The sequence below is a fragment of the Malaclemys terrapin genome, chromosome 1 (assembly GCF_027887155.1).
Source record: "Malaclemys terrapin pileata isolate rMalTer1 chromosome 1, rMalTer1.hap1, whole genome shotgun sequence".
NCBI lineage: Eukaryota > Metazoa > Chordata > Testudines > Emydidae > Malaclemys > Malaclemys terrapin.
The window spans coordinates 5,577,268-5,598,097 of record NC_071505.1 but is presented as its reverse complement, the minus strand read 5'-3'; positions in this window follow the sequence as shown (position 1 = coordinate 5,598,097).

Sequence of the window (20,830 nt, the reverse complement as noted above, 5' to 3'; positions counted from 1 at the left end):
TGCAACAAGTGTTTGTAATGGAGGAGAAAGGAACATGTGGTCACATAAACCACCAATGGCCGAGTCCATTTGTTAAACTGTGGTGCACCTCTCCGGATTACACTACAGATCTATTTAAATCCTTAGCACGTCTACAATGCAATGCGCTCTCCTATTAGCCTGTTCAGTCCTTTCCTCACTCCTACCACCATATATTTCTTGTATGATCTGATAATGCAAACGTGACGACAAATATTTACTCAAAATCATTTGAAAGTTGATTCACTGCGGTTTCTTCAGCTGGCAAATGGGTAAGAGACATGAGATGTAGCTTTAAATTCAGAAGAAAAAAGTAACTGCTGTTATGACGTACTTTTTAAAGGCTTTTGTTTGTATTAAAACAACAAGGAGTCCGGTGGCACCTTAAAGACTAACAGATTTATTTGGGCATAAGCTTTCGTGGGTAAAAACCTCACTTCTTCGGATGCATGTATGTTTGTATTGTTTTATTTCTGAAATCACGGGACACAATATGGTATAAATAGATAAAACGTTGATGGCTATTTTATTTATCTTCCTAGCTGCAGTGTAATTGTTATGGCGAACAAGCACTTTTATTCATGAATGAAGTTTTCCCTTTTCCAAACCTCTCAGGTCTGGCTTGTTTTAGAGGGAAGATGCTTATTTTACAGCAAGGCAAGCTATTACAGATAACAATACTTTAGACGTCTATTACAACTGCTGAACAATTAGTGTCTTGGGCCTATAGTTCTCATTGAGTTGGTCATTTCATTGTAATTTAATTGTCTCTGGTTGATCATAAAGGTGTTGAATTTTTTTGACATATTAAATTTTGCTTGTTCGTGACCCAAAAGTGGAGTTTTTGGTAATGTCTGTAGAAAAACAACTGAGCTCTTGTTATGAGCTGGAACTAAACTGGTTTCTGATTGAGGCCTTCGGACACTACTGCAATGTGAGGGTTTGAGTGGAGCAGGGTGAGATTAGTAACAGCTTCCAAGTCCTGAGTCCACATTTCCGTCATGTGACTTGTGAAATTCCTGAATCTAAACAAATTAAATTGCACTTGATGGTACCATTGCTTGTTGGGGGATGCCAACGGAAGGTAGACCTCATTGTAAATTCCTTATAACTGATCAACTAGAGTGCAACCTATGGGTCAAGTGGCTAGGCCAGTGAGTGTATAGACCTAAAATGACTTCCTAGAGAAGTTAGGAATGGGATCAGGAAGACAAAACAATAATCCAATTTGCCATGCAGTTCTGCCTCTCCAGTGTGGGAGGGGAAGTGTGTTGCATTGCAAAAACCATCTGTTACATTAGATGCAGAAGCAGCAAGAAGATCTCCCTAGATCTGAAGGGGATGTAGCTGGAATTACTGCACTTCCTTCTGGGAATCTCAGTTGCAGGAAGTGCCAGATACACTAAAAAAGAGTTTAGAAACCCAACAAATTTTGAGGCTGGAGTGATTAGTCTTTATAATGAAAGATACACATAGAGCTCAGATTTCCAATCCCAGGTGGTATGAAATCTGCCTAGAGTGGGGTTGCACCTCCAATCTTCACTTGTCCTGGCAGCGCCAGAGCCCGAGACAGTGCAGGCCTGCGATACCTCTGCTGACAAGAATCCTGTGGACTGCGAGCTGGGATTATAAAGCCACCATCGTCACCCATATGCCTTGAGGTTGCAGTGGTACTGCCTCTGTAAATGCACCCTGGGTACTTTGATTATAAGCATCTATAAATACAGGGAGCGTGAACACCAGTGATTGAAAGGAATGTGGGATGATGCAAAGGGGGTTACAACTAGGAGTAAAGGAAATATCAGGAAGCATTTCCTAGCAGAGACCTGTTGGCCTCCCACTGCTCATGATGTCTTTTACTGAAGACTGGATAACGAACGTACTGTTGGGAAAGCTCCTAAGCGGGCCAGGTGGATGGATTACTTGAGCTAAATAGGTGCTTGCTATCGTGCAATTGTGTGAATGATGGTTTGTTTGCCCACTGGTTCCCCTTGACTATTGCCACTTGAGAGCGCTATCTGCATTCTCTCCCAGAGCAAGGTTTGCCTTCTGCACGTGCCTCATCTGTTCGCCTTGTGCCCTTTAAAAAACGGAACACTTGGTTTGAGGATCACTTGAGTTTCAATGTCTCCATAGCTGGCATAGGCCATTCAGAATCGGTGGTGGTGGTGGTCCCTTTTGTGTGTATTTTTGTCCTTCAGGAGTTTCCCTCTTTGCAGAAGATCAGGGAACCAGCCGGTGAGCTTTCCAAAGTGTCCCAAATGCAAGCTGGAGACTGGTCAGAGGGATTCGTGGCTGTGGTCTGCTTGAGCCATTGGGCTTTGGGGAGAAACGGCTGGTTTCTTGTGAGATCCCCTGAAAGGTGTTTCAGCTTCTTTGCATGTAGTTGAAGGGAACAGCAAAAAGTCCCAGCTGGGAGTCAATGTTCTGCACCAGTTGCTAGATTCAGCACAGGCCTGACTCGCTGAGCTCTGAGTGCTGCTCTAGTGTCCTGGAAGCATTTAACCAGCTCCTGTATAGTGGAGTTGGGGCAATGGCCGAACTGGACATGCCCTCATGGATGCTTGACTCTGATTCACCCCTTGAGCTGCATTTGGAAGTAGGCTAGAGGCCTGTGTCATTCAGGCATCGCTTGACATTCCCTGGCTCTTGGCATAGCCTTGACACTTGCCTACCTTCCGGATACGCTCGAACGTGGCAATCAGTGCCACTCACCCTGCAGTCAGGCTGCCAGGAAATGTCACCTAGTGAGTAGCTTCTACCTCTGTGCCCGCAGCCTCCCTTCACCATACGTGCCCAAGGTGACCAACTTTCCTGGGCCGTAGCCTGCTTCAAGTTCCCAGTCCAAAGATGAGGATCAGACATCTATGCTAACCCTATCCGATAGCTTCTGATGTGGTACTTTCAGCACCAGACATAAGCGGTGGGTTATATGGGCTTGAGGTGCCCTTGCTCCAGCAATATTCAGGAACGTGGGCCCGACTCCACTAATGTTTGGGCTTATATTTTCAGAGCCATCCCATCCATAGGACAGATGAGGCAACCACCCCGGTCCCTGCGCTTTGGGGGGGGCCACATGCTTCAGGGGGACACGGGGTCCAGGGCGGCCTGGGGGGTTAGTGGGGGGCCTGGCACCAGACTGCCCCTCCCCTGCTCCACCCCCACTCCACCCCTTCCCCCCAAACCACGGAGCCGGGTCACTCGCCGCTGCTGGTGCCAGGCTGCCCTGGACCCCGCGTCCCGCTGAAGCATGGGACCCCCCTAAAGTGTGGGGCCTGGGGCAGTTGCCTTGGTCTGTCCTATGGACAGGACAACTCTGCTTGGACCCGTTTTGGGCACCACAAAAAATTATACAAACCTGGCGCCCATGGTACCAGCTGGCTGCTGTGAGAGAGCCCTACGTTCTTGGTGCCAACAACTTCTAGCCAGTTGCTATGGATGGCTTCTGGTGACTGACACACCCACCTCCTCTCTCCAGCAGCTAAATTGGCCATGCTAGGAAAGAAATGAAAGTTCACCTACTGACCTCAGTCAAGGACTCGGAGCAATTCCTAGCATCCTGCATGCGTCTCCATGGACAGAAGAGGTCAAAGCAGCCCGCTGTCCCGGAAATCTGCTCGTAACCCTGTTGATTGAAAGGTATGGGTAATGCCATCCCTTCTGTGTCTGAAACAAACCACCGGCTTCAGCACTCGCCAACTTCCTCTGGCGGAAGTTCTCCGCAGATCTGACGGGGGCTGTCCAATCTCTTCTAGATCAGCTGCTGGCAGTGGGTTCAGGTTCTCTCACTCCTAGCTCGAATGGAATGGAGCACAAGATCACATCGTGCTATGGACAGCGACTCAATCCTCCCTGCTCTTCCTTCCACCACCAGTCTGCCGTTTAGTACAGTGGCTCTGGCTCCAGCCCGTTCTGGGCCTTTTTCAACCTGCGATTCCAACACACTGAAAGCTGGGGTATTAAGAATGTACCTCCCATGCTGGTAACCTCTCATAGTGCCCTAGTCCCATGTAGGCAAAGTGCTGTTTGAAATGGGGGAAGTGGGTTGGAAGACTGCCCTCACCTGCAGTGTCTTGTGCACTTGAAGATCCTCAATATTGATAGTTTGGAGCTGGCCTAGCATCTGGGGAAACGTCCTGTGTTGCGATTAGGGAGGGGGATAGCCCCCTCCAGGCTAAGAGCTTTCAGGTGTGTGTGGCTGCAGACCTCTGCCAGCAAAAGCCTCAGCACATGTCCCCTCCAGTCTGTCTGTCTACCCGTGTAGCACAAGGGCCACCTACTGGCCAAACAAGACATAGGCCGCGTTTCCATCAGACATCAAGGGTTTAAGGCCCAACACTGGCTAACTTTCACTGAGACCAAGTGCATTTTGTGCAGTGTCTGCAGGGCCGTTGCCAGAATGACCCAGCACATCTATCGGACACAGCTGGAATGGCAGAAGTTCTTAAAACCTCCAGTTAGCATTGGGTCCACCGCACACGGGAAGGTACCGAAATGGCGAGCGTGGAGTTCATTACCCGTTTAAACGTTCACAATAGATCACGGGAGAGAAACTCAGCCCCCAACCTTCCTCTGATGTCTCTCTCCTAGCAAGGGAAGCTGATGCATCCCTCCCCTTGAGGAGAACGGATAATGGATCGGTCTCAAACCGGCCTGCACAGATAGTTCTTGTTTGCCCGTCACGGGTGTGGAGACACCAACAGCGTGAAGAACAATCTCTGGAAAGACCATACTGTCCCCCTGCGATTCTGTAGGTCTGGGTGAGAGTGTGACACCACAGATTGTAAGAGCTTTTGGGGCAGTGGCTTTCTGTCTTTGTACAGCACCTAACACAATGGGGCTCTGAACCGATCAATACCTCTGGCTATGTTGGTCCTGATACCTTTGAGTGCTGTTGGCCAATGCCAGGAATTAACCTGAGGCTTTAAGAACCTCTATTTTCCAGCTGTCTCCCCTAGAACAAGCCCTGTACACCAATATTTAGCTCTTTATATCGTTGGTATCCATCAAAGCGTTTTGCAAAGGAAGTCAGGGGTGTTCTATCCCCATTTTACTCAAGGGGAAACTGGTACAAAGAGAAGTGACTTGCCTGGGTCACCTAGCAGAACTGTCCTGGGCTACCTGCACTAGGACACTTGACCACCTTTACTGAGACACTCTGGTCCTTTGGCACCTGATAGAAGTGCCAGCCATTCTTTGGTAGTCCAGTAGGTGGCCCTTGTGCTTCACTTTCTGAAGAAGTGGGTTTTTTGCCCACGAAAGCTTAGGCCCAACTACATCTGTTAGTCTTTAAGGTGCCACCGGCCTCCTTGTTGTTTTTCTGAACACAACTTGTTCTCACCTGGCCTTGCAATTAAATCAGCTGGAAAGTTCCCCAGGCATGAACCTGATCTGCTTTATAGTGAAAACCCTCACCCATCCCGCCCCCAAATCCTCCTGCACCTTGTGGGGGGTGGGGATGTTATGAAAGAACTAAAATAGTTCCAGGGTCAAATACTCCAGGAGGGGGGTAGTTGTGGCTCAGTTGTGTGGTTATTGTGGCTCCAAACTGCAGCAGCTGTCTTCAGATTCCACAACCGCAACTTGAGAAACTGACAAAAGGCTTCTTGCACTGAATCCGTATCATCCCTATAGAAACGTTGCCTTTTACTGTTTCTCTATAATTCCACTTGGTGAAAACATCCTGCCCCGAACTACAGCATGGAAGTTCATCTGACTCTATCGAGCCACTGCTGTAGCCCCGACCCCTCCTTGCTCTGACACAAACTGAATTTGTTGACATGGAGGGTACATGGCAAAGCTCATCTTAAGGGAGATTAATTAAACAAAAGGAAAAGATAACCCAGTAAAGGTCCATTTAGTTCCAGTTCTGTGGGGTGGAGCCTGCTGGGTCATTTCTGGGCGTTGGCTGGGCTTTTAAAGAATGGTCAAGCACTTGGAGGTCATTAGGCCAACATAATGACAATGGAAGGGATATGCTCTTCATGCTTGTATTCAAGTTCTTACCTGTTTATAGCTCCATAGATTACAGCGGACATATTTGTTAATACCTGGCCTGGGTGCTGTACAGACCGAGTGAGAGAGTCCTTGCCCCAAAGCGCTTACAATCTAAATAAGACTTGATGGATGGGGAAACCAAGTCAGGTCAATGGCAGAGTTGGATGTAGGCGCCCAGAGCCTCTTGATCTTCTTCCAGCATTCTGTGCCCTGGCCGATGCTCTTCTAATACCACATTACACAGAAGAAAGAGAGAGAAAGGTAAAGACTCAGCAACCAGTGGTACCTGAGCCCCATCTCGGTAGGTGTCTGTCTGGGGCCCGTGTTTGTTATAGCTATAGACTCTCTCTCTCTCTCTCAATTCTGGTGGCCATAGGCTGCCTTCCTTAGTGCTTTGGGGTAATTAACTGCTCACGTGTTAAAGGCTGGCAACTACCAGTAATCTCCCTGTCATAACTATAAAGGGAAGGGTAATAGCTGTCCTGTGTACAGTACTATAAATCCCTCCTGGCCAGAGACTCCAAAATCCTTTTCCCTGTAAAGGGTTAAGAAGCTCAGGTAACCTGGCTGGCATCTGACCTAAAGGACCAATAAGGGGACAAGATACTTTCAAATCTTGGGGGGGGAAGGCTTTTGTTTGTGTTCTTTGTTTGGGAGTGTGTTCGTTCTCCGGGAATGAGAGGGACCAGACATCAATCCAGGTTCTCCACATCTTTCTAAACAAGCCTCTCCTATTTCAAACTTGTAAGTAAATAGCCAGGCAAGGCGTGTTAGTTTTCCTTTGTTTTCTCAACTTGTAAATGTACCTTTTACTAGAGTGTTTCTCTTGTTTGCTGTACTTTGAACCTGAGACTAGAGGGGAGTCCTCTGAGCTCTTTAAGTTTGATTACCCTGTAAGGTTGATTTCCATACTGATTTTACAGAGATGATTTTTACCTTTTTCTTTAATTAAAAACCTTCTTTTTAAGAACCTGATTGATTTTTTCCTTGTTTTAGATCCAAAGGGGTTTTGGATCTTGATTCACCAGGAGTTGGTGGGAGGAAGGAGGGGAATGGTTAATTTCCCCTTGTTTTAAATCCAAGGGGTTGGATTTGTTTTCACCAGGGATTTGGTGAAGGTTTTTCAAGGTTTCCCAGGGAGGGAATCCATTGAAAATGGTGGCAGCCGAACCAGAGCTAAGCTGGTAATTAAGCTTAGAAGTTTTTATGCAGGCCCCTACATTTGTACCCTAAAGTTCAAAGTGGGGATCTCAGTCCTGACATGGTGGCAGCGGTGGGATCATTTTATACCCAAAAAGCCAGTGAGATTTTTTTTCCTTCTAGCTGCTTGGAAAGCCGAGCTAGAAGTAGATAGATGCATATCTTATCTCTCCTTGCCTGAAGGCAGAGGTGTTAAGTTTTTTTTACAGGTCCTTTGTTAAGAGAAGGGTTCAATTAGCAAATGACTGGTAAAAGGTATTTACAAGCTGAATTGTTTTTTTTTTCTTTTTACATCCTCCGGAGTAGCTAGTTAGAAAGTTACTGTTAACTCTGCAGCAGCCAGAGCTGAGAGCTTCCCAGTTTGTCAACTGCAAAGGGGGTGACCCAGCACAAGAAAACAGGAAAATGACTACCAAAGAAGTAGCTAACAAAATAGAACTGGCCAAACTAGAAGCAGAAGAAAATGAAAGAAAACATCAGAGACTGCTTCAATTAACAAAACTCGAGACAGAGCAGAGAGAAAGAGAAGAAAAAGCCAAAGAGGAGGCCCACAAGAGAGAGATGGAGCTGAAAGAAAAAGAGATGAAGATGAAAGAAAAAGAGATGGAGGAGAGAGAAAAAGAAAGGAAGCATGAACTGGAAGTAGCAAAGGCTAAGCAGGATGCACCAGCCAATGCTAACAACCCCCCTCCAGGTACCACTTCCCATCCCAGAAGATTCCCCACCTACAAGGCAGGCGATGATACTGAGGCCTTCTTAGAAAATTTTGAAAGGGCCTGCCTTGGATACAGCATCGCTATAGACCAGTACATGGTAGAGCTGAGGCCGCAGCTCAGTGGACCCTTAGCAGAGGTGGCGGCTGAAATGCCTAAGGAACACATGAACAGTTATGAACTTTTTAAAAACAAGGCCAGACTCAGAATGGGGCTAACACCCGAGCATGCCCGTCGGCGGTTCAGAGCCCTAAAGTGGAAACCGGATGTGTCATTTACCCGTCATGCCTACCACATTGACAAAAATTGTGATGCCTGGGTATCAGGAGCAAATGTTAAATCTCTGGAAGATCTGCTTTCCCTAGTAAAAATGGAGCAGTTTTTAGAGGGTGTTCCTGAGGAAATAGAAAGGTACATCCTAGATAGGAAGCCCAAAACTGTAACTGAGGCGGGGGAGATTGGAGCCCAATGGGTGGAGGTGGCAGAAAAGAAAAACACTAGTAGCAGTTGGAGCGAATATCAGAAGGGGCAAGCCGAAACAAAACCTTACCACCGGGGACAACCCAAGGCCCCACCCACATCTCAAGGGAAACCCCAGACGCCTTCTCACCCCACCACACCAGTCTCCACCAACCAACATCGCCCCGGTGATACCTTAGCAGGGCGATGTTTTAAATGTAATGAACTGGGACATATAAAGGCTCACTGCCCCAAGAACCCTAACCGATTACAGTTCATTACACCCCAATCACACCAAAGATCCCCAAACCCAGATGCCTCTCTCATACCCTCGGAGCGAAGGGAAACCTTGAGAGTGGGCGGAAAGAAGGTTACCGCCTGGAGGGACACTGGGGCTCAAGTGTCAACTATCCACCAATCCCTAGTGGACCCCAAACTCATCAACCCAGAGGCTACAGTGACAATTCAACCCTTCGTGTCACAATCTGTAACCTTGCCTACAGCCACGTTGCATGTCCAGTACAAGGGCTGGTCAGGAATGTGGACTTTTGCAGTCTATGACAATTATCCCATTCCCATGCTGCTGGGGGAAGATTTGGCCAACCATGTGAAGGTAGCCAAGAGGGTGGGAATAGTCACCCGCAGCCAGGCTAAGCAAGCTTTCACCCCCATCCCTGTTCCTGAGCCGTCCACCAGGGCCCCGTCTGTGTTACCGGAGACCCAGACAAAGGTGGTGGAACTGGATCCTCTGCCAACGACTGCAACAGCCGTAGTGGATCCAATCCCAGAGACCCAGCCAAAGCCAGTCCCAGAACCGGAACTGGCAACGCAACCAGCACCAGAACCATTGCCAGCCCTGAGTCCAGCGCTTGCAAACCCGTCTACAACTCCAACGCCAGAGGGCACCAGCGAGCCTGAACTGGCAGAAGCAGCAGATAAGCCTACCCAAGAGGCTCAGCCAGAGCCTGAGTTACCACATAGTGCACCAGCGGACAGCGGTTCACAGTCAATGGAAACAGCCCCAGCACCTGCATCACTTCCAGAGGGACCAAGCCCCAGTCCACAGTCCAAGGAGGAACTGATGTCTCCAGCATCAAGGGAACAGTTCCAGGCCGAGCAGGAAGCAGATGACAGCCTTCAGAAAGCTTGGGCGGCGGCGCGGAGCACCCCACCGCCTCTCAGCTCTTCTAACCGATCCCGGTTTGTTGTAGAACAAGGACTTTTATACAAGGAGACTCTTTCTGGTGGGCACCAGGAAGACTGGCATCCTCAAAGGCAGTTGGTAGTTCCCACTAAGTATCGGGTAAAGCTCTTGAGCTTAGCCCATGATCATCCCAGTGGCCATTCTGGGGTGAACAGAACCAAAGACCGGTTGGGGAAGTCCTTCCACTGGGAGGGAATGGGCAAGGACGTTGCTAATTATGTCCGGTCTTGTGAGGTGTGCCAACGAGTGGGAAAACCCCAAGACCAGGTTAAAGCCCCTCTCCAGCCACTACCCATAATTGAGGTCCCATTTCAGCACGTAGCTGTGGATATTCTGGGTCCTTTCCCAAAGAAGACACCCAGAGGAAAGCAGTACGTACTGACTTTCATGGATTTTGCTACCCGATGGCCGGAAGCAGTACCCTTAAGCAACACCAGGGCTAAAAGTGTGTGCCAGGCATTAACAGACATTTTTGCCAGGGTAGGTTGGCCCTCCGACATCCTTACAGATTCGGGAACTAACTTCCTGGCAGGAACCATGGAAAACCTGTGGGAAGCTCATGGGGTGAATCACTTGGTTGCCACCCCTTACCACCATGAAACCAATGGCCTGGTGGAGAGGTTTAATGGAACTTTGGGGGCCATGATACGTAAATTTGTAAATGAACACTCCAATGATTGGGACCTCGTGTTGCAGCAGTTGCTTTTTGCCTACAGGGCTGTACCACATCCCAGTTTAGGGTTTTCACCATTTGAACTTGTGTATGGCCGTGAGGTTAAGGGGCCATTACAGTTGGTGAAGCAGCAATGGGAGGGGTTTACGCCTTCTCCAGGAACAAACATTCTAGACTTTGTAAGCAACCTACAAAACACCCTCCAACATTCTTTGGCCCTTGCTAAAGAAAACCTAAAGGATGCTCAGGAAGAGCAAAAGGCCTGGTATGATAAACATTCCAGAGAACGGTCCTTCAAAGTAGGAGACCAAGTCATGGTCTTAAAGGCAATCCAGGCCCATAAAATGGAAGTGTCGTGGGAAGGACCATTCACGGTCCAGGAGCACCTAGGAGCTGTTAACTATCTCATAACTTCCCCCACCTCCAACATAAAGCCTAAAGTATACCATGTTAATTCTCTTAAGCCCTTTTATTCCAGAGAATTAAACGTTTGCCAGTTTACAGCCCAGGAAACAGATGACGCGGAGTGGCCTGAAGGTGTCTACTACGAAGGAAAAAAGGATGGTGGCGTGGAAGAGGTGAACCTCTCCATGACCCTTGGACGTCTGCAGCGACAGCAGATCAAGGAGCTGTGCACAAGCTTTGCACCAATTTTCTCAGCCACTCCAGGATGGACCGAACGGGCATACCACTCCATTGACACAGGTAATGCTCACCCTATTAGAACCCCACCCTACCGGGAGTCACCTCATGCCAAAACTGCTATACAAAGGGAGATCCAGGACATGCTACAGATGGGTATAATCCGCCCCTCTAAGAGTGCATGGGCATCTCCAGTGGTTCTAGTTCCCAAACCAGATGGGGAAATACGCTTTTGCGTGGACTACCGTAAGCTAAATGCTGTAACTCGTCCTGACAACTATCCAATGCCACGCACAGATGAGCTATTGGAGAAATTGGGACATGCCCAATTCATCTCTACTTTAGACTTAACCAAGGGGTACTGGCAAGTACCACTAGATGAACCCGCTAAGGAAAGGTCAGCCTTCGTCACCCAGGCAGGGGTGTATGAATTCAATGTACTCCCTTTCGGATTGCGAAATGCACCCGCCACCTTCCAAAGACTTGTAGATGGTCTCCTAGCGGGATTGGGAGAATCTGCAGTTGCCTACCTCGATGATGTGGCCATTTTTTCTGATTCATGGGTAGAGCACATGGAGCACCTGGAAAAAGTTTTCGAGCGCATCCAGCAGGCAGGACTAACTGTTAAGGCTAAAAAGTGTCAAATAGGCCAAAACAGAGTGACTTACCTGGGGCACCAGGTGGGTCAAGGAACTATAAATCCCATACAGGCCAAAGTGGATGCTATCCAAAAGTGGCCGGTTCCAAAGTCTAAGAAACAGGTCCAATCCTTCTTAGGCTTGGCTGGATATTATAGGCGATTTGTACCCCACTACAGCCAAATCGCCGCCCCGCTGACAGACCTAACCAGAAAGAAACAGCCAAATGCAGTTCAGTGGACTGATGAGTGTCAAAAGGCCTTTAACCAGCTTAAGGCAACACTCATGTCTGACCCTGTGCTAAGGGCCCCAGACTTTGACAAACCGTTCCAAGTAACCACAGATGCGTCCGAGCGAGGCGTGGGAGCAGTTTTAATGCAGGAAGGACCGGATCAAGAATTCCATCCTGTCGTATTTCTCAGTAAGAAACTGTCTGAGAGGGAAAGCCATTGGTCAATCAGCGAAAAGGAATGCTATGCCATTGTGTACGCGCTGGAAAAGCTACGCCCATATGTTTGGGGACGGCGTTTCCAACTACAAACAGACCATGCTGCGCTACAGTGGCTTCATACCGCCAAGGGAAATAACAAAAAACTTCTTCGGTGGAGTTTAGCTCTCCAAGATTTTGATTTTGAAATACAACACATTTCGGGAGCTTCTAACAAAGTGGCTGATGCACTCTCCCGGGAAAGTTTCCCAGAGTTAACTGGTTAACAATTGTTTTTGGAATGAAACATATTGTTAGTTTTTATATAATCAGTAGTATGTCTAAAGGTACATGTGTCTTATTAACTCTGTTTTCTCCTAGAACTCCAGGAAGAAATCACAGCCAGTGTGGAACCGAACATCCAACACTATCTGTGATTTGGGGGGCGTGTCATAACTATAAAGGGAAGGGTAATAGCTGTCCTGTGTACAGTACTATAAATCCCTCCTGGCCAGAGACTCCAAAATCCTTTTCCCTGTAAAGGGTTAAGAAGCTCAGGTAACCTGGCTGGCATCTGACCTAAAGGACCAATAAGGGGACAAGATACTTTCAAATCTTGGGGGGGGAAGGCTTTTGTTTGTGTTCTTTGTTTGGGAGTGTGTTCGTTCTCCGGGAATGAGAGGGACCAGACATCAATCCAGGTTCTCCACATCTTTCTAAACAAGCCTCTCCTATTTCAAACTTGTAAGTAAATAGCCAGGCAAGGCGTGTTAGTTTTCCTTTGTTTTCTCAACTTGTAAATGTACCTTTTACTAGAGTGTTTCTCTTGTTTGCTGTACTTTGAACCTGAGACTAGAGGGGAGTCCTCTGAGCTCTTTAAGTTTGATTACCCTGTAAGGTTGATTTCCATACTGATTTTACAGAGATGATTTTTACCTTTTTCTTTAATTAAAAACCTTCTTTTTAAGAACCTGATTGATTTTTTCCTTGTTTTAGATCCAAAGGGGTTTTGGATCTTGATTCACCAGGAGTTGGTGGGAGGAAGGAGGGGAATGGTTAATTTCCCCTTGTTTTAAATCCAAGGGGTTGGATTTGTTTTCACCAGGGATTTGGTGAAGGTTTTTCAAGGTTTCCCAGGGAGGGAATCCATTGAAAATGGTGGCAGCCGAACCAGAGCTAAGCTGGTAATTAAGCTTAGAAGTTTTTATGCAGGCCCCTACATTTGTACCCTAAAGTTCAAAGTGGGGATCTCAGTCCTGACACTCCCCCAACCCATGCTTTGGAGGGGCGGGGTGGGGGAGCAGTACATTTCCTAAGGGATGGATATAGGGGCAGGCGCCCCAGGTGACTGCTTGCAGTGCTGGGTTTGGGCGCCGGGGGGCTTGCCGATTTACAGATTCTAGCATGCAAACGTATCCTCTTGTATGACAGGGATAAATCACTCGTGCATCAAAGTTGTGAAATGGGCTACAAATGCAATAAAAAATAAGGTGTTCAAAAGTTTAACAAATGGACTGGGGGTGGGGAGGGGGACGGGTGCCATTTGCTCTAGGGCCAGCCTTGCATTTCCTGTGTCTCTGAGGCCAAAGAAAGAGCCCTTGTTGCTAATAGATGCTCTAGCTACTGGCCCATGCACTCTGAGCCAACCTGTGCTCTGTCCCTGTACAACTGGCTCTATCCACCTGGGGGCAGGGACACCCATTCTAAAGCATTAGGGGGAGATGTGCCGCTCACTCCCCTTTCCTGTAACTTCACCCCTGAGCTGACTAGCAATGGGAGACTCAGAGCAGGTGCAGATCGTAGATCAAGGCCAGAAGGGGGCCACTGGGATCGAGTCTGATCGCCTGTCTGCCATAGGACTGCCCTGAGTTGCTTCCCGTTTTAACTAGCTAGAGAGTTTCTCTTTAAAAAAACATCCAATCTTGATTTAAAAGTTGCCAGTGGGGGCGGGTCCATCACAGCCCTGGGGCAGTTGTTGCAATGGCTAATTGCCCACTGTTAAAAATGTGTGGCTTTTTGTTTCCAGTCTGAATTTGTTTAGCTTCATTGGGTCTTGTTAATACCTTTGTCTGCTATACCGAGGAGCCCAGGATCTCGTCCCCTTTTAGCCGTCTCATTACTAAGCTAAATAGATCGAGCTCCTTTGAGTCTCACTATCTGGCCTGTTTTCTCATCCTTTAATCATTCTCGTGGCTCCCCTCTGTACCCTCTCCAATTTGTCAACATCCTTCTTGTAGTGTGGACACGAGAGCTGGACACAGGATCCCAGCAGCAGTCGCACCAGAGCCAAAAAAAGAGGTAAAATCCCCTCCCTGCTCCTACTCAAGCTTCCCCCTGTTGATGCATTCAAGGCTCACGCTAGCCCTTTCGGCTGCGCTGTTTCACTGGGACCTCGTGTTCAGCTGATCATCTGCTGTGATCCCCGGTCTCTTCAGAGTCACTGCTCCCCAGGAGAGGGCCCCCCCCATCCTATAAGCATGGCCTGCGTTCTTTGTTCCTGAAGATATACACTTAACATTTGGCCACCTATTGTTTGCTTGTGCCTCGCTCTGTCTCGGAGACCTGTCCTCTTCAATATTTACCACTCCCCTGGTCAGAGAGGACCTGTGCCTGCTGATAGTGTGTGTGTGTGTGGGGGGGGACCATGTTGCTTTACAAAAGGAGTTGTTTTTTGTTTAAAACCACTAATGCTCGTCCTAAAATCCTCCAGCGTTCAGCCTTAGCCCACCAGCCTGGAGCTTGCACCCTGGCCTTGGACTAAGGCTGAGGAGATGACCAGCCTCTGCAGCAGTGTCCGGGGGTGAGCGTTGGTGCTCTACAGTTTTAGCAAAAGTGACTGCATTGGGATCGGCCCAGAGGGCTGCAAAACGCAGGAGTGAGAGACTCCAAGTCTGGGAGCTCGGGTTCGGTTTGACTAGATGCCCACGGTTACCCTAACCCCCTACATCGGTCAAACCAGGCGTGGGGCCTCATTTCCCAGGAGCGCCTCCCAGCGCTTCCCGTGTGATAACCCTCACCAGGTGCAGGAGCTAGGCGAGCGCCAGGATCCCAGGTTTAGATGGGTGGAAATGGAGGTGTAGACAGGTGCGGTGACTCACTCAGGGCCAGGGCCAATCAGGGCTGGGGCCGGAGGGCCATTTGGCCTGGGCTTCAAGCTCAAAGGGGGCCTCACCTTTAGACACTTGTTAATTTTTTGGCATTTGATAAGTTTTGCAACTTGTTTTTATGCGTATCCTTCTTGGACCAAAATGTGACCCACTCTCTTAGCTTAGTATCAGAGGGGTAGACATGTTAGTCTGAATCTGTAAAAAAGCAACAGAGGGTCCTGTGGCACCTTTAAGACTAACAGAAGTATTGGGAGCAGTGAGGTTCTTACCTACGACAGCTTATGCTCCCAATACTTCTCTTAGCTTAGTGCTGCAAATTGAAGCAAATCATAGAATGTCAGGCTTGGAAGAGACCTCAGGAGGTCATCTAGTCCAACCCCCTGCTCAAAGCAGGACCAATCCCCAGACAGATTTTTGCCCCAGATCCCTAAATAGACCCCTCAAGGATTGAACTCTCAACCCTAAGTTTAGTAGGCCAATGCTGAAACCACTGAGCTATCCCTCCCCCCAAATAAGAGATGTGATTTGGTAAAAGACATAATTTTTTTTGTTATTTTTATTATGGCTGGGGGCCTCAAGCTGGAAATGGCCTAGACCTCTCTGGACCCCTTCCTTTGAGGGGCAGCCCTAGCCCAGGGGAGGAGGGCACGGCTTTCTCTCCTCCCCCTGTGCTGAAGAGAACCAAGCCCCCGTCTCCACAGAGCTCTGGGGCCTAGCAGCGAGGGTCCGAGGTGGATCCTAGCCCCAGGTGGAAGCCAGCTCAGCAAGCTAGGGCGCGCGGGGAGTGGATGCACGCTGGGACATGTGCCAGGTTCTCTGTTAGCCAAAGGGTCCCTCGGACTTTCAGGTGCAGCTCGATGGAGCGCCCGGGGCTGTGATCCAGCCTGGGGCTAGCTAAGGCCCTGATAACTATGGACACTCCACCGCCGCAAGGTAACCTCCCGCCCAACCATGAAATCACGCTTGGTGGTGGCTGCTTTCTGTGCATCCTACAGTAGCTGAGGACTCAGGGTCTCTGGGGTGCGGTCCAGCCCACCTCCCCTTTCTTTGGCACCTGGGAACAGCTCTGGTATCCTTCCCCAGCCTGCAGGGGCACAGACAGGCAGGGATGGGGGCAGCCCCGTTTCTCCTGCTCCTACTACGATGACCACGTCCCAGAGGGCCAGGATGGAACTTCCAGTTCCCAGGGCCCCAAACTCCCAGGCTTGGAGGGAAGTTGGCAATGAGTTGCCTTCATCTCTGACTCCCCTGGAGCGGCAGGGACGTGGGGGGAAGTTACCCTTCCACTCCTATCCCCATGACCTTAACTGCCAGTTGCAAAGGACCTGACAGCCTGGGAGAGACCCGCAGCAGTGTGGTTAAAGCCGGCTGGCACCAAAGGGCAGAGAAAGGCGGTTGTAACTGTCTGACTGTCTCTCCCTGACCGGCCGCTCATGAGACGCTGTTACAGAGCCTGGCTTAGCTCAAGCGGTTGAGACGGGGGGGGGGGGGGGTTGCTCCAGAAAGCCTGGGCTCAAATGCCAAAAGCGACCATTGCACCCCCAAAACGGCTGGCTGGACCCGGAGTGAGCGTGCACCAGTCCTGGAGCTGTACGGGTGGGGGGACGTCCCCCCATTCGTGGCTGAGGATCGGGGCAGGAACGTGCAGCTGGCTGGGTCCGCAGTGCAAGCCAGGCCCTGCTGCCGCCGCGCAGGGGAGCTGAGTGACTGGGCTGGATAAAGCTCAGGGGTTCCTTCCTGAGCACCTTCAGGCCCTGGGGCTTGGCGACGCAGGGGGGCGAGGGGAGGGGAGATCGAAGCAGTAACTCCAGCTCGTGCTAAATAATTCAGGCGCTGCGGCTCTGCGGTGCTGGAGGCGCGGGCCAGACACCGGGCTCCAGTGGGGATGATGTAATCTAGGCTTGATAGGCCTGAGCCAAGATACCGGGTCATGTGACACCCCCCTGCCCAATGAGGGAACGGGCTGCAGCACCTCCCGGGTTGCTCAGCAGGACCAAGGGGCTCATTTTGTCTCCCCGCCCCCCCCCCGCCCACCAGCTTTGCCATGAGCCGGCTGCAGATGCCTCTTGGTGATGGTGACGAAGACACAAGCTGGCCTTGGTCTCCCTGGCTGCAATGGGGGACCCCCCCCCCACTCCAGGGAGGGTGACCAGATGTCCCGATTTTACAGGGACAGTCCCGTTTTTGGGGACTTTTTCTTTATAGGCGCCTATTACCCACGTCCCATTTTTTTCACAGTTGCTATCTGGTCACCCTAACTCCAAGGCCTGTCTCCTGCGAGGTGCTGGAATCGGCCTGCATCCTGATCTAACAGCCCCTCTTCTCTCTGCAGAAGGCAGCCCTGAACTGCCATTGGCATCTGAGCTCTGCTTGGCTGCAGGCCAGCGCAGTGGAGGTATCTGCTCCGGCGAACAGCTGGGGCTCGCTCTCAATGGCCCGTTCGGGCCTTGGCCTCTGAGTCAAGCTCTGGCCGCGAGGCCACGGAACGTGATTGGCCCCTGTTCGCTGCAATCTGGCCGTAGCTCCCCCGGCCCAGCTCATGTCAGATAAGAGCCCCACGCAGCCAGCCGCAGGGGATTGCTTTCCCCACAGCCGGCCCGGGCTGGATCCGACCCGGTAACGCGCTGCAGAACGGCTGCACGGCGTGTCTCCGATCCCCTGCCCCATCCCCCCCGCCCGCCTTGAAACGCCTTTACAGAGATGCTGTGCAAGGCTCTGTTTATTCCTAGGGGAGCAGATGAGATGCTCTGGTCCCGTCCGGCCTCAAACTCCATCATGTGCTGGGCAAAGTCATCTCTGGTGGGCCTCCAGCCTGACCCTCATGCTGGGGCTCTGGCGTTTCCTGTTCCCCCGGGTTTTGTTCATAGCTGCCCTGAGCTCGGGGCCTGGCTGAGGTCCCTGCAGGGTCTGTTGTTGTTTGTGCCAGGGGGTGGCGTGTGTGGGTGTGAGGGGACTAGGGGGAGGAAGCGTGGTTCCCCGTGAGCAGCACGTGTGTAATCCCTGATAGCTGCAGCCTCCGTCTTTGGGGGAGGGGGCACCTCTTGCTGTGCCCACTGACTGGCGCCCTCCCCAGCAGAGAGCCGTTCTGGAAGGGCAGGCTGGGTCTCCGGGGGTGTCTCCTCCCTGGATTGCGTCAAGCCTGGCTGGAAAGGACACGCACAGCAGGCTTATGGCGGTTCCTGTGTCCAGATCTGACATCTAACGAACAGCAGGGGGCGAGCGGGTGGCTTAGCAGCTTAACGCGGTGAAGCGAGGTCAGTCCGACTGGGTCGGGCCTGGGTAGCTAATGCCGACAGACAGGGCTGGTGCCTGAGGTCGGGGGAACATTCCCACTCAGGGAAAATCCCTGGCGCCGGGGAGCAAAGAGCCCATTTGCACCCAACCGGCAGCTGTGTGAGGGCGTCTGGTGGCACAAAGCCACTCCCTTAGAGAGGCCACTGGTTTTATTTTTAAAGCCCTCAATTAAGATCCTGCTCTTGCAGCTAATAAACCCAGAGCTGCTCGCACAGCTGAGTTTTTGAACTGGGAAATCCTGGCTTCTCCCCGGGTTGTAGCTGGCCTGGTTCCTACTGCTGGTCCCCGTTCTGTGAGCATGGGCATGTTGTCACCCCGCTCTGTGCCCCTGGCTCCCCTCCATCTTCACCTGTCCTTTCGGTTAGCCTCTCTGTGTGTGTTTGTACAGCGCCTAGCACCCAGTGGCCTTGGTCTCAACTGGGGCTTCCATAATACACATCATAAATCCTCCGCATCAAAGGAACCCAACCAGCAGCAGCAGGAGATGCAGCCTTTGCTGGCTGCCTGCTGAGGACTCCTCCGTCCAGCTTCCTCTGGTGCTGCCCGATGCCCTGAGACTTTGGAGGCAGAGCTGAGCTTCCGTCCCAGCCGGGTGGTTCAGCTCGATGCCTTTGACCCCTGGCTGGAGACGGCTGCACAAGGCTTTAGGAGAAGGCCCTGCAGGTGGATCGAGGCTGCCTCAGGCCAGCCCTGGGTGTACGTGGCTGTAGGTGTGCGTGTGGCTCGCTGACCCGTCCTGCACCCGGGAAATCGAGAGCACACATGACACCTGAGCCTGCTCCACTCAGCCCAGCGCTGCAGGCTCTGATTACCTCCTGCAGCTCCCCCCCGCCAGAGCTGGAAAAAAGGCCGTCAGCTCAGGGCAGATTGGTGGCCATTACTAATGCATGATGAGCTGATGGAGAGAGGAACCCAGCCTGGGCGCTGAGACCTGGGGACAGGCTGCTTTCCGGCAAGCCGGAGCGATGGCACGTAGCTGCGTTGCTTGGGCGTGAAGGGCTGCCTCTCTCCGCCCCGCGGCAGCTCTGTGAATGCAGGCCAGGGTCTCTGCGGAGCTGTGATCCCATGAGTTAAATACTCACCCTTTGCATGGCCACCACCCCTCCCTCTCGCCCAAGGAGTTCAAAGCCCCTGAGGTTACGTCTACACTGCCACGGTCACAAGCCTTAAAACCCCCTCAACTGACCCGGGCGTCTGCTGCGGGGCTAAAAATGCCTGTGTCAATGTTCCCACTTGGGAGGGTGACCAGACAGCAAGTGTGAACCATTGGGACGGGGTGGGGGGTAATAGGCGCCTATATAAGACAAAGCCCCAAAGATCAGGACTGTCCATATAAAAGCAGGACATCTGGTCACTCTACCGCTTGGGCTCTGAAACCCAGCAGTGGGCTGGGAGTGGCTCTCAGAGCCTGAGCTCCAGCCCAAGCGGGAACGTCTACACTTGGCTCCCAGTTCCCAGCTGTAACCACTAGGCGACATTGCCACAACGTGTGCCTCATGGAGCAGTGGCTTCAGCACATGGCCTGTGTGAGACGCAGCAGGGACTGGGCAGGATGGGGTATCCAGAGCTGGGCGCTCTCCCAGACAGCATCCACGGGCTGGCGCGCAGCTGCAGCTCACATTCCCTCTCATGTCAAGGTCATTAGTGCTGCTGTGACAACCTCCTCCTGCCCATGCATCCAGCAATCTACCACCCAAATCACCTTACCGGCCAGTTGTGACCACATCATTCCCTTTCCTCAAGTGCCCCAGCCAGTTCCCCATTGTTCATGCTCTTTGGCCTGGCCTTCACAGGCCAACCTCGCTCATCCCACACCCGTACCTCTGACCCTGTCTGCTTCATGGTTTCCCTCGTCCCCGTCGTCCCTTGTTCTTAGCTCATGGTGCCAGTCCTGAAGTTCTTTCTCCCACTCTTGTCGTATTCCACGCTCCACATTATGCTTCAGACACCCTCCTGCTATCCGTGCGCTGAGCTGCCTCCATCGCCCGAAATTCCCCTTCCCTAAGACTCCTTCCTGCCTTCCCCTTGACGAGAAGGGAGTTAATTCAAATATCTTACAGAGCCATTGAGCTGTGCCTATGCCTTACTTAGCAATTGTGTGTCACAGACTGGCTTGAAGCACCTGTCCCATTCGCAGGTGGTCATTCTGCTGGGAAAGGGTTGAGTAGGTTCTCCTGACTCACTGGCATGAGTGACTCTGTCCCACCTGGTTATAAGGGAGGTGGGTGTGGCTTGCTAGCAGGAGAGTATCTAGGGTGTGGGCTGAGCAGTCTGCCAGGAGGAACCGTAGGAAAAGTCAAGCCAGGGGAGAAGGTTAGAGGTCAACTTTCTTGTCACTTATCTCGTCGTTGATTTCTTGGTTGATATATCCAGACTCCAGGAGCGGGTGAGTCTCGACTGGGTTTGCAGAGCAGGTTGGGAAATAAATTGTGCTTGCAGCCCTTGTCCCTCCTGCCCC